General features: G+C 42.6%; 1 protein-coding gene across 4 annotated transcripts in view; it reads right to left on the reverse strand.

Annotated features, from left to right (window-relative positions):
- TTC29 (tetratricopeptide repeat domain 29) overlaps nucleotides 1-13,801 on the reverse strand; it is a 163,644-nt gene that overhangs the window by 115,116 nt on the left and 34,727 nt on the right. The gene's annotated exons all lie outside the window — the stretch shown is intronic.

The following is a 13,801-nucleotide window of genomic DNA, read 5'->3' on the forward strand; positions in this document are numbered from 1 at the left end:
GGTTTCCCTCGCAGCCCTGGCTTTGTCCTGAAGGTTGTCCAGAAGGATGTCTGGTCTAATTAGCATATTAGGCTTTTATTATTATAGATAACAAACTGACAATAATCTATCTAGGTGAGTTTGGAGGGAGAAAATAATGTTACTTGAGCACTGATCATATGCCGAGCACAATAGTAGGTGCTACATATATTTGTTAGTGCCTATATTTTAGAGATGAGGAAGATAAGCCTTAGGGCTTCTCTGGCCTAAATTCACATACCAAGGAGGTGGCAGAATGATGCCCAGAGATGGGCCTTTACTTCCTTATGGTGACCCTTTTTTTCAGAAACTGTGTCCAATGTTTGACATAAATGCAGAGACCAAGGCTTGAACCTCAACATCTGATATAATTGGACCATTCACACCCTTTCTTGAAGGGCTCTGAAATGAGGATGGCAATGCCAACTTTGGGATGTGTTTGCAAGGGGCATTAAAACAATTGTGCTGGCACCGTGCAGAGTGCCTGGGTTTTGCACAGATTCAGTAAAGTTTCATGCCATGGTATCTATTTGTCTGCCAGCTGGAGCCAATCTGGATGGGCCTGCTATAGGGACTGCTTTAACACCTAAATAGCATGGAGAAGTGTCACTTATTCCAATTGAGACCCACCTGAGGTGCTAGTTGGAAACGGTACACGTCGCCCAACTCTCACCCCTCTCGCTCTTGGACAGTGGTATTTCCAAAGAGCTTTTCTGGGGCAGTGCCTCTTCTCAGAGGATCAGAGGCCATGCGGCCTCCAGAGCCATCTAATCAGTGTGTGGAGACTGGAGGCTCAGTGCAGCTTTCAAGACCTCCCTGCAAAGCTTTGAAAAAGAAAAATCCGCAGCAGAGCAGGCACCTCCGAATGAGGCTGTGTCTCCGCACTGCTCGTTAAGCAGTAAATAATTAAAACTCCCCAAAAAAGACAGGTAAAATAGAGGCAGCTCTGTCAGTAACACAGACATGAAAGAGCAGGGGAAGAAAATGAATTTTAAAAAAATGCAATGAAATAATTCATTTGAAGCTCTAATAAAGTTTCATTTGCAGTCTTGTTTAAAGATATATCAGACTACAGGGATGTAACCTAATTACATTTTTATTCTAAGTTCCATTCAAAGATCTTGGACTTTGGTTCTTTAACACAGATCAAACATGGAATAATTTTCTTGTGGCTATCAATACTTTAAAAGGATCTCTTGATTAAATACTGTAAGGTCTTATGAACAAGTACATATAGTAGATGGGAAATAAACTGACATGCCTTGAAAAGTGACAACTAATTAATATAGAAAAAGTAATGCTAATTGACTTAACTTATGAAAAATAACTTTTTTTTATTTTTTAATCCTCTCTGGAGGATATTTTTTCAATTGATTTCTAGAGAGTGGGAGGGAGGAGGGGGAGGAGAGAGAGAGAGAGAGAGAGAGAGAGAGAGAGGGAAACATCGATGTGAGAGAGACATTAATTGGTTGCCTCCCTCACCTGCCCCTACTGGGGCTGGGGAACTGCAACCTAGGTATGTGCCCTTGACCAGGGATTGAACCTGTGACCCTTCAGTCCCAAGGCCCACACTCTAATCACTGAGCCAATCTGGCCAGGGCAAAAAATAACTTTTTAACATTAAATTCACTTTCATTCCAATGTAAAGTGATCAGTTCCTAATACTGATCTAGTCAGGTGCACCTTTGGAAATGGATACTAGTGCCCACTTTTCGAATCCATTCTTGGAATTTAAAACGAACGAGAAGTGCCGGAGTGGTGAGCCAGGCAACCGTGCAGACTTGAAAGGGGAGACGCTTCCGCCAGGCATCAGCCCCAGAGCCTTCCTATGGGTGGATGTGTTGGAGTAATCGGGTTCATCCTTAGACACTTTTTGGCTTTATTTCATATTGTTACTAGGAAACCTGAATGGATTAATGTGTTCACTCTTTCAGAGAATCTTTTTGGAAAAGTTTCCTCCAAAGGGACCTTTAAAATGCAAATTTAGAAGCAGTTTAAAAGTGAGGGGAAATAGACAAATATAATTTATTTTTTAACAATTAAGAGGGAAAAAATGTTCCCCATGAACTTGGGCAGTTGTACTAGAGGTGTGAGCAGGCGGGGAAGGACACGGGGGCTGAGGGAGAGTTTGGTCATGATTCAGCAGCAACCATTGGAGGGAGGTTTTGCTGGAGTTGTTTTTGTTCCCCAACCCAAACATCCACAGTGCCCGCCAGGAAATCCATTTTCAGGGTAAACAGTGAATGAGTTGCCCTTTGTTGGTTCCAGTGCTGTTTTCTCTTGAGGCATTCTGTATGTAATAGAGGCTTCATGGTTACACATTTTAAAATATGGTAGCAACTTAAACAGAAAATAAGAGTGATTCCATAGGTACAGAACAGACTGACAGCTGTCAGAGGGAAGGGGGGGATGGGGAGCTGGGTAAAAGGGTGAAGGGATTAAGCAAAAACAAACAAACCCCAAAACAAAACAAAAAACAGTATGGTGATTACTGGAGGGGAAAGGGGGGTGGGGGGGGGGTAGAAGAGGGTAAAGGGGTATAACTGGTGACAGAAAGAGACTGGACTTGGGATGGTAAACACACAATACAATATACAAATGATGTATAATAGAATTGTACCCTTGAAACCTATATAATTTTATTAATTAATATCACCTCAATAAATTCAATAAAAATTAAAATAAATAAAAGAAGTCATTTAAAATCGAAAATAATCGTGTTATGCCTGTCAAAATCTATTAAAAGCAAAAAACAAAGACATTATTGTCTTACCATTGTTTGGAGCATGAATAAAATGCTAGGTTTAGAGATACAAAATAACATGTTAATGTTCCCTACATTAGGGTAACCATTTTATTCAGGTTTGCCCCGGACTTGCTGGTTCAAACGCCGAATCCAGTCCTGAGAGCCTGCTCAGTCCCAGGCAAATCCTGTGGAGCAGTCACCCTAACACTGACTCAAAATACAAAGAATTTTGAAAATATTTAGCACAAGTGTAATATATTTTACAGGCAAAAAATATTTTATCAACATAAATAAAACACTATGAGGGGGGAATCTTAAAAAGCACTTGAAAATTTTGGTCAAGTATCATTCCCCTCCTTTTCTAAATTCATACAGAATTTTTAAACAGTTGTAAAGAGATTAATGTAATTTTCAGCTAACCTAAATTATTTTATTAGAACTACTTTCCACATTTCTAAAAGTGAAGTTAATTGATAAAGATGTATTGAAAATTTTATACTTGCTATGCATTGCTGTATTTCTTCCCAAAACCATTTAAATGATTCAAATTATCACCAGCAATACCTGTAAGTATTATTTTAAGGAACCTTAATTACTTTTTTTGCATTTTAAGAAGTGTTAAATGGCATTTCACAATGATTCAAACTGATTTTTGTAGAAATTTGTTATTTTCCTATATATTCATTACATATTTCCTCTTTGACAAATTGTCTCTTTTTATCCTCTTTCCATTAAATTACAGTCATCTTAGCATTTTTCTTACCAATTGATATATATACTTTATACAGACTATAGCTTCTTGTTCTTTGTCATATATGCTGCATATGAAGTTATATTTTTCCTTTCTCCAATCCCCTACCCTCTATGTGAATACCAATGCTGTTTCTTCTGCTGCAATGTCTGGAGTCATCCTTCCTTTCCATCTATTTAGCCAACTTACCAGCCCACTCCCCTCACCAGTCTCAACGCCTCCTTGAGCTTCTCCTGCTTCTAGTTCCCCCATTCTAGGTTATCCTACCCACAATTATTGAGCATCCTAATTCACATGTCAACACGTGACAAAAGCCCGATTATAGAGCCACCCAAACCTGCCTGCCCCCACTCCCTCAGTCTACTAGTCACGTTCTCTTCCAATCTGCTCCGTTCTCTTCCAATCTGCTCTTTGTGTGAAAAGGCCTCTATACTGTGCTAGCCTTCATGGACTTGCTTTCTTAGAGAACCATCCTGTCTGCACAACCTGGATAGGCTGAACCTGTAGTAAACATTACATCACGAGGGGGTCAGGTCACTAGTACCCACAGATGGAAAGAGATTCTCAGTGAACACTGCATGGGGCTCTTGGGGTGGGGGATGGGGAAAGGACCATGAAGGCAGATGGTTGGTCAAGCTGGCAAACGACAGAGGATATAAAAAAGGAGACACCATTTTTTTATTTATAATTTTCTCAGGGTTCATTTTATATCAGAGCCTTTTATTATTATAATTTTAATAAAAATAGGTGAATCCAGAAGGTCAGCTTTGTGAGGTCTCTCTGCTGAGCAAACCTTTGTGCAGAGAAGTGGTTCCAGGAAGTGAAAGGACACCAGACTAAGATCCAAAGACACGGGGGTCCAGTCTGGGCTCTGATATGTTTTAGTTCTCATGTAAGCTCTCAGATCCCTGTTTCCTGCAAATTTGCAAAGGGGAATAACATCACCTATATCATGCATGAGAAAAAGCACTTCATATGTTGCATCATACACCTATGTGTGACTGCCGCTATGTACATTGCAGATACAGCTAACTTGCTCTAAGTCCATCTAAATCAGTGGTTCTCAACCTGTGGGTTGCGACCCCTTTGGAGGTCGAACAACGCTTTCACAGGGGTCGCCTAAGACCATTGGAAAGCACATTAATTACATATTGTTTTTGTGATTAATCACTATGCTTTAATTATGTTCAATTTGTAACAATGAAAATACATCCTGCATATCAGATATTTACATTACAATTCATAACAATAGCAAAATTACAGTTATGAAGTAGCAACAAAAATAATTTTATGGTTGGGGTCACCACAACATTAGGAAGGTTGAGAGCCACTGATCTAAATGGTACTGGTAAATCAGTTTGAAGAACCATGCGATATTAAGATAGTCTGTGTGTATTTGTGTTGAGCATTTCACAGAGAAGGAAACGCTAGCTGACAGGGGTATGGAGCTCTGGATTGGGTCTTGCACCGGCTACTAACAAACTATGTGGCCATGGCAAAATGTTTAATTACTCCGGTTCAGCTTCCTCATTAGCAAATTATGCTCTTCTCGAGCATCAACTTAGGAATCATGAAACCCTGTGAAAAATGAATCACCGGAGAATAGTTCTTGTCTTCTTCTATTCTCCACCCAAGCTACTGCCCCTTCAAAGTGTCTGCAGGAGCCCAGCATCCAAGTAGAATTATAGGGACAAGCAGAGACCAAAATAATATGTACCTACTGTGTGCAGAAATGTGATCTTAGCACTTGGAAAGGCAACAGGGAAGTTATTCATAGAGTAAGGCCTGCCCTCTCATATAGAGGCATCATCAGTGGAGAAGATGGGAGGACTGAGATGCAAGGTCGGAGCTCAAAGGAAGAGAGAGGAGATGGAGGGAGACACCAAGAGGAAGAAGAGCAGCGGTTCCCAGCTGGAGCAGGTGAGGGGGTCCCCAGTGCAGATCACTCACTGCCATTGCTGGCCTCTCTGAAGACTTTCTCCAGTTTTAACTGGGGGCTCACTATAGTTGCTGCCTGTCGGCCTGATACTGCACTTTCGTGGTATGGTAGCTCTCCCCGTCTACTTAAGTAACAGGCACACTGCGAGGGAGAAAATGTGAAAACAGAAAGCAGCCTTTATGTAGGCCTACGTGCCATATGTGCCAAGCAGAACACCAGGCACTTCGCTTATCTCATTTAATCGTCAAAATAATTCTCTGAAGAGCTAGAATTGATTTATTATTATTTTTTAATAATGAAGAGTGGTACAAAGAAGTTAATTTTAGGCTCCATCTCTGCTTTTTATGAACTGACATTTTTCTTTCCCTAATAAGTAAAGAAGTTGACAGAGTTTTAAAAGACTGATTTTTCAAGAGCCATCTAAGCCGCCGTGGAAATCAAAGCTGGACGTGAACTAAGAGCAAAGTGCACGTGCTCACACTCCCTCACGTGAGAGACGAGGAAAGCAAGATCCACACAGTTAACCAGCCAATGACAATGTCAAGAGAATCCAAGTTTACTGCCCCACCTAATAGTTTCTCCTCTGCTAGACTTCATCTGCAGCCTTGTGCTTCAATGCCAAGACATTCAGCGTTTGTCAGCTAACACTAATTTAATCCCTGTGCCTGCTATACTTAAGCTGTAACCCATATTTCTACTACTTCTGCAGCTTTGAGCTTCCCTTGCTATCTGAAAACCAATTAACAATTCACATTGCCCCCACTTTTCTACTTCATTAATAATGGGACTGGATCTATAATAGTTCTTTAATTGTCACTATTATATCTTTTTGCATTTTTTTTTCCTAATTTGAATTCTGAATTGTTTAAAGTATTACATAAGTCTCCTCCCCCTGCCCCCCACTTGACCTCTCCCCGGTTGCTCCCATCCCCCACTATATTTCTTACCAACTCTAAAAACCTTCTGCCCTTTCCTATGCTTTTTAATTTAATAGATTTTTTAAAAATTAGCTACCTTTTTCCCTAATTAAAAAGCAACACATACACAAGGTAACCAGTTGTGTGGTACGAAAGGGCACATATGCAGAATGCACCTGTCTTCCTTCCACATCCTCAGCGTGCTTCTCCAGAGGCACCTCCGTTCAGATGAGATGTTGTGTATTTGATGGGTTTTAAATCCCCTCAACAGCGCTTACATCTCTATTAATTTTTAATAAAATGAAAGAGAAAATAAAATACCACACTAAAAACTGATATATCCCTTGCATTTCTTTTAGTTATTAAGGCTGTTTTTCTAATAAAGTGGCAAACATTATTCCATGACAAATAAGAAATTACCAAGAAATTTCTATCAATTTTGATGTGGCATCTTTGATGATATTATTGTATTTTAACCTTTTTTTTTGAGAACTGAATACCGTGATGATAAATTTCATTTAAAACACCAAAGAATAAACACATCCACCAAATGAAGTCATGTTTTAATGGAATAAGGAATAAGGTAAAAAAAAAGCCAAAACTGTAGGAAAAGATTGTTTATAGGAGATGTTAGGAGAATACGAAAACATCTCCTCATATTATTTTAGATAGTATCCAGTTGATACTATCACAAATGTCTTATCTGTCAGAGCTTGAAATGAAGGAACATGACATTCGTCACATGTCCTCACATCACTCCACCATTATTGTAATTCCCTATTGCACCTGAAATGACATCTTTTCTTTTTAAGTTAGGAAAAATTACTGACACCATATCAAATACAGTGTTAGTTTCCTGGGGCTGCCACTACAAAGTACCACAGACTGGGTGGCGTCAATAGCAGAGTTCATTCTCTCTCAGATCTGGAGGCTGCAAGTCTGAACCAGGAGGTCAGCTGGATTGCTTCCTGCTGGGCTGTAGGGAGAACCCACCCAGTGCCACCCTCCTGGGTCTTGGTAGCTTCAGGTGTTCCTTGGCTTGTAGATGATGTTCTCCGTGTCTTCACATTACTTTCCCTCTGAATATGTCTGTCTCTCTGCCCAATCTCCTCCTCCTTATGAGGACACCAGTCATCAGGGTCCACCTAATTAGGGTCATCATATCTCTGTCTTCTACAAATATTGGAGGTTAAGAATTCAACATCTTTTTGGGGTCCACAATTCAATGCACAACAAATGTGATTGGAAATTCTTTCTCAAATGAGTAACCAGGAAGTGCCAGCAGTGTTACAACACTTGTCCTGACTGGCAGTGCAGTTACTAAGAGCTGTCAGTACTAAACCTGGAGAAGCAAAGCAAAAGAGTGTGATCCCATGACAGGAGTCTGCGGGCTGCTGGAAAAGTCCTTCTCCACCGAGCAAACAGATAATCAGAGTCACAGACACGGTCACAGTGTAAGGCACATGGGAGCCCATGCCCACGGCAAATCTGAGGTCAAGGCAGAGAGGGGACAGGGCAAAAGGATCAGGCTGTGTAAGAGGACAGTGCTAAGAGGCTTCACGGCAGGAGGTCTTCATTTGAAGAAATAAGAACTGGTCTTTTTGGCTGTGCCTCCAACCAGCCTAACACCCAGACTGCTAAACAGGGAAAATGCCATTCCCCTCACACGTGTAGGGCTTGGGCTTAGAGGAGTTGAATCAGTTGCTGCAAGAGCTGTTGCAAGACGAATGCCTTGTTTTCCTTGCATTCCCTACACTCCTCAATGAGAAGCAGCCTATTTAGCCCTGGTATTTAAAGGCAAGCAGGATGGACAGTCTCCCCCTGGCTCTGATTCAAGTCCAGTGTCTACCAGGCATTCTTCCAGGACAGAGGTTTGATCATCTCTTGCTTTAACTCACTGGTTCTCTTCTACCTTGATCAGTTCTTGGAAACATCTGGTCATGGGGCAGGGAGGTGGGGGGGGGGGCAGGGGGGAGCTCCTTTTGAAGCTCAGAATCTTGCTCATGGTCCTAGCTTTGTTCTAATTCTTAAAGATCAGGACTTCTGTGCCCATAATCTCTTTATGCAGAACTTAAAGATTTACTAGTAAGAGGTAAGGGTTAACTCGTCCAGCACTGATCCCCTGCAGGCTGGTGTGGCGAGCTGGCACGGCCATGGCATACTCAGCCCCAGGGCACCTTATGTGCCGCGCCAGCTCAGCCAGGTTCAGTGACCCTGAGAGGGGATGGTGAAGGATTGAGAAAAGACAGACAAGAGAATAAAAGCTGGATCTGGGTGGAACGCTGTCCTCTCTGATGGAGAGCTAGTGACAGCGCCATGTACCACAAGCCATGTCTTTATTTTATAGCCAGATTCCACGAGGCAAAGTAAGGATGTGGTCAAGATGTTTACAACATTCTTGTGGGTTTTGATCCTACTCAACTACATGCACCTGAACTCTATCAAGCCCATCTTACTCAGACACATGGGGCCACATGTTCAGACCATAGGTTCAAGCTTACAACTATAGCTGTTGGCTATAATTGTGCTGGGAGGGCTTTGCCCTCCAAGCTGGGACTTGCACGTGGCAATGAGAGGACTGTGCCCTCTCATTGGTCCGAGGTTTGAACATATCCAAACACTGTAGCTGTTCTCCAAAGGCTGGTTTCCTAGAAAATAAGATGGACTCTAAGAAGGTTCCAAGGAAACCAGTTAGGCTCAGTGCTTTTAAGGAAATCAATCCTGACCTATTGCAAAGGCTTAGCCCCCAGTCCCTCTCTCCTGACAGGGGAGAAGTTGATGCTCCCCTAACAGTGCATGCCTGCGTGGGAAATCTTGCTATTTGTATGCTATATCCCATGGCTGCAACCCTCGGCACAGACCTCAGCCTCCATACCTTTCCCTGCACCCCCTCTGCAGATCGTGCATGGGAGGGACTCTGAGACCTCAAAGCCTGGGTGCTGAGCTGGCAGGATATGGCTGGTATCAAGGCTCTGCCACATCATATTGCTATTCTGTCTGGCCCCTGATCACACCAGGAGTTGGACGATACTTCCCTAAACATACAGCATCCAATGAAAGGGCGGTGGGGGACCTGTACTTCTGCTGCTGCTCCTGTCTCTGGGAGCCATCTTTGAGCAGTGCTGCCCCAGCAGGCCTGCTGTGAGTGCTTCTGACCAATTACCTTATTAGCATGGCAACTGTCCCAGCAAACTGGGTGTCCAGCCAGGCCCAGACCATGGCCTCCTGGTAGCATGTCAGGGACTGGAGGTAGATTAAAGGCCAACAATGGAGAGGAAGAGTCCTGCTGGTGGTGTTGTGACCAGCTTCAGGATTGCTACTTAGTAACCAAGAGGCATTCCAGTGTGTCTCCAAACACTACCCTACTACTGGTTCCCTCTGGGCCCTGGCAAACCACAATGACTCACACTATTTCGAATCTGTCCAGGTCAACATTAATTCTAAGACCTGAGCAAGCTAACTCTGTCTTTCCTCAGTTGCGGGGAGAACTTGGGATCAATGCTGTAGATCCTGGTTTGCCTTTAATCAATCCTTGGGCTAAAGCAAAGGTAATGGCTTTCTGAAATAGGTGGTGTGCACTCCCTAAGCTGTTCCAACAATGGCTTCCCCTGCCCATCTTCCGTGAACATGATCAGCATCCGGGGCTATCACCCAACATCTATTTCTAATCCTCTTCCTGATCTCCCACAGGCAAGTTCAGACTCAAAGCCCATATGGGTTGGAATAGAAGAGGGTGGTCCCACAGTGAGAGATTATAATTAGAAGCTGCCCATTGGAATTGGGGAAGGAGTGACAGGACAAAAAACAGGCAGAAATTAAGGGTTAATTTGTCCAAGTATGATGTCCCTCCATGCTAGCCTCCTACAAAAGAGACTGGCCTTCTGCTGGGCTCTACAGAAACCAGCTGGTCCCTAGTACTAAGGCCATTAATTTGGTCAAAAGCAAAGTTTGGACCCAGATTCTAAATCATTGGAAGGGGCAGAGAAAAAGGTTCTGGTATTTGCTCAACTATAAACACTGATGTGGTCAACACTGCTCTAGTTACCAGCTCCCAATAAAGCTGCAAGGCCTGGACCCAGTTCCTTGATCTTGTCAGGGAAGGGTTTGGGGCTGCATCTGATCACTGATGCTGCCCTGGCAGGAAAGGACTGCAGTTAAGGTTCTGCTATATCATCATGTTTTCATTGTCCTTGCCCCTGATCATACTGGGAAGGAGCCAGTGCTTCCCTAATCCTGTCTTTTAAAAAGCACTCTCTCCCCCCAGGTCTGACACCTGGCCCACTGGACCTCTGAATGGGCATATCTCCTATCGATCAGTATCTGAGGGCTTTCCCCAATGCTCCTATCGATCAGTATCTGAGGGCTTTCCCCAATGCTCCTATCGATCAGTATCTGAGGGCTTTCCCCAATGCTCCTATCGATCAGTATCTGAGGGCTTTCCCCAATGCTCCTATCGATCAGTATCTGAGGGCTTTCCCCAATGCTCCAGACATGGCACGAATGCTCTCTGCCTCTTTGCCCTGTTTGCATGAAAAAGTCCTTACAAATAGATCACAATTCTGACCGAATATATAGCCATTGATTTGCACAAGTGTTTGTCAGTCCATGACTAGTCCATGTCTGCCACCCCAGCTACAGTCAAAATAACTGCCCTGAAGAATGAAACTGCCGGCCCTGGAGCCAATGGAGATCAGGCACACTGTACAAGAGGGCCCATCTTTAGCAGCACTGGGGGTTAGAACCTGTCTGCTGGGCTTGACTCTGGCCAGGGGGCTCTGGGTGAGGCTCTGGTCCCATATGTATCACTGGGCTAAACACTGGCCCTGATTGTACTCAGGTGCCCAGACCCTCTGACTATGGCCTCTGCTCAAGTTCATTTGCTCTATGGTTCCCTGAGGGTGCTGGAGCCATGCCCTGGACTGCAGCCTGCTCGGTTGGGCCCTGACAATCCGCCTTTTGCCATCTGCCGGCTGGTATCTTGCTTTAACCTGAATGGGCACCCCTGGAATCAGGATGTTGCCACCTGCCCCTGAGCACAGCTGCCACCTAGCCGTTGCTGTGGGGCCTCCATTAGCTTGTCTAGACCAATCAGATCAGATATGCGGAAGCTACACCATTGTCACTTCAGTGGGAACCCTACAGCCAGGTAAGTCCCCATTCCCCTCTAGCCACATATTTTTGATAGCTCTACTTTACCTCCTTCATGAAAATTCTAAAATTATAAAAGCTACACCAGTAATTTTCACCATTGCTAGGTACTGTACACAATCAAAGACAGTCTCTAGAATTTTCATCAACATCAACTCAGCCACTTTATCCATCAGGCAGTAAAGGCATGCTTCTCAGGGCCTATGAACTGATTAAGCCATAGAAAAATAATTCAGATCTGACAGAAAGTAGTTGCAAAACAAAACAACATAACCTGAAAATAATTACATAGTCAAAATATTCGATTTACTATGGAATTATGCTATATGGTGGGACATCTAAATGTAAGCCAGCCAACGACCTGCTCTCAGGGCAGCCCCACCCTGATCACATTTCCCAAATGTATCCTCACTCTCAGCCACTAAAATGATGTGGGCAACCAGGTGCTATGGTTACAGATCAAGATTACTAGGCACTCCAATATTTGTTGGATGAGTAAATGGATGAATGGATGAATGAATGAATGAATGAATGAAGCAATTAATAAATCCTCCAATAGAAATACATTGAAAGATTTAAAAAAAAAACAACACAGAACAAAGAAACCGGGAGTTGTTATTTACTAGGTATTGACTTTCAATTTTGCAAGATGAAAAAGTTCTGAAGTCTGGTTATATGATAATGTGAATATACTTAACACCACTGAACTTAGAAACAGTTAAGATGGCCAATTTTGTTATATAGTTTTTTTTACCACAATAAAAAATTTTTGAGAAATCAAACCAAATATTAAAAATCAGAAATAAAATTTTTAGAAAAATTCAGAATATACTTATTAGTAGCTATCTGAATCTTACCAGACCACTCTTAAATTTTCATCAGTGTAGCCCTGACTTAATCACCCCTTATTTTCTGATATTATTTCTTATTTCTTTTGTGACTTCTGTTTTGGGACCAGTAACTGACAGTTTGATTATTTGATTTGTCATCATAGGTGACAGAATTTGATAGCTTCAATTATAAAAACAAACCAAAAAGCAATTTTTATTTTATTCATTTGGGGGTTCCCAGAGTTGACAGCAAAGTGCAGCATTATATTTTAGCATATAATCTTCAGGAATTTTTAGACTTAGCTCATCATAAAAGTAAAGCAATCATTTGTTTGTGTAGAGCAGGGGCTACTAGCAACAGGCTGTGAAGCTAGCTGACTAATATCAGTTCCAACACTAACTACCTTTCCCTCATTGTGTCAGTTTCCTCATCCTCAAAGTGAAGATAATTTTTAAAAGCTTAAAAAGAAGTATTTATCTCACCTGTGAAATGGGAATACTGGTAGTAATTTTTAAAAGCTTAAGCAAAAATTTCACCTTGAATCTTACTTTATTTAAGCAAGAACTTATCCCATTTTTACAAATTAAAAAACATGATAAAGTATTTTTGTCTTCAGATATATTTTCTACCCACTATCTATAGATATATAAAAGGCTAAGCAACCGTCTGACCATCTGACCAGCCGGTAGCTATGATGCGCACTGACCACCAGGGGGCAGAAGCTCAACACAGGAGCTGCCAAGCTGTGGTCACTTGGCAGCGGCAGTTCGGTTCTCGGGTGACACACCCTGGAACCAGAGAGGAGGGAGCCCGGTTCCTTGCAATTCCTCTTGCACTCCGGGACCCCTCAGGGGATGTCGGAGAGCCAGTTTTGGCCTGATCCCTGCAGGCCAGGCCAAGGGATCCCACCTGCTGGAGGGACCCCGCTTACTCTGCAGACGCCCTTTGAGCCGCGGCACTGGCCCTGGTGCAGCCGGCTGGGGAGGGACCATGGGAGGTTGGCTCCAGAGGGTGTCTGGCCCATCTGGCTCAGTCTTGCCCCGCCAGCCACCGCCTGGGACCACCTGCATTAATCCCTGCACCAGAGGGACTAATTAATTTCCTTTCAATGTGCATGAATCCGTGCACCAGGACACTAGTCCTTACATAAATAATTATAACTTAAATTTCTACTTGCAGTCCTTATTAAACCACAAACCACCATACAACATATGTTTCTGACGATTTTTTGTTGTTTTAGACTTTGGCTTGTCTTAAGATAACATTGTTAGTTATGAAGTTATTTTTAAAAAAGAACATTTCCTTCAGAAATTACTATAAAAATCATGATGGAGCCATATCTGAGTTTTTTAGATATTTTTTGTTTTTTGTATAGGGGCACTTGGAAAAATCCCCATTTTCACACATGAGAAATTAATTTAAAATGAACAAAGAAAGCGCTAAAAAAGGGA

This window comes from Myotis yumanensis, unplaced genomic scaffold, assembly GCF_028538775.1.
Source record: "Myotis yumanensis isolate MYYU_CA2020_CCGP unplaced genomic scaffold, mMyoYum1.0.hap1 SCAF_5, whole genome shotgun sequence".
Lineage (NCBI taxonomy): Eukaryota > Metazoa > Chordata > Mammalia > Chiroptera > Vespertilionidae > Myotis > Myotis yumanensis.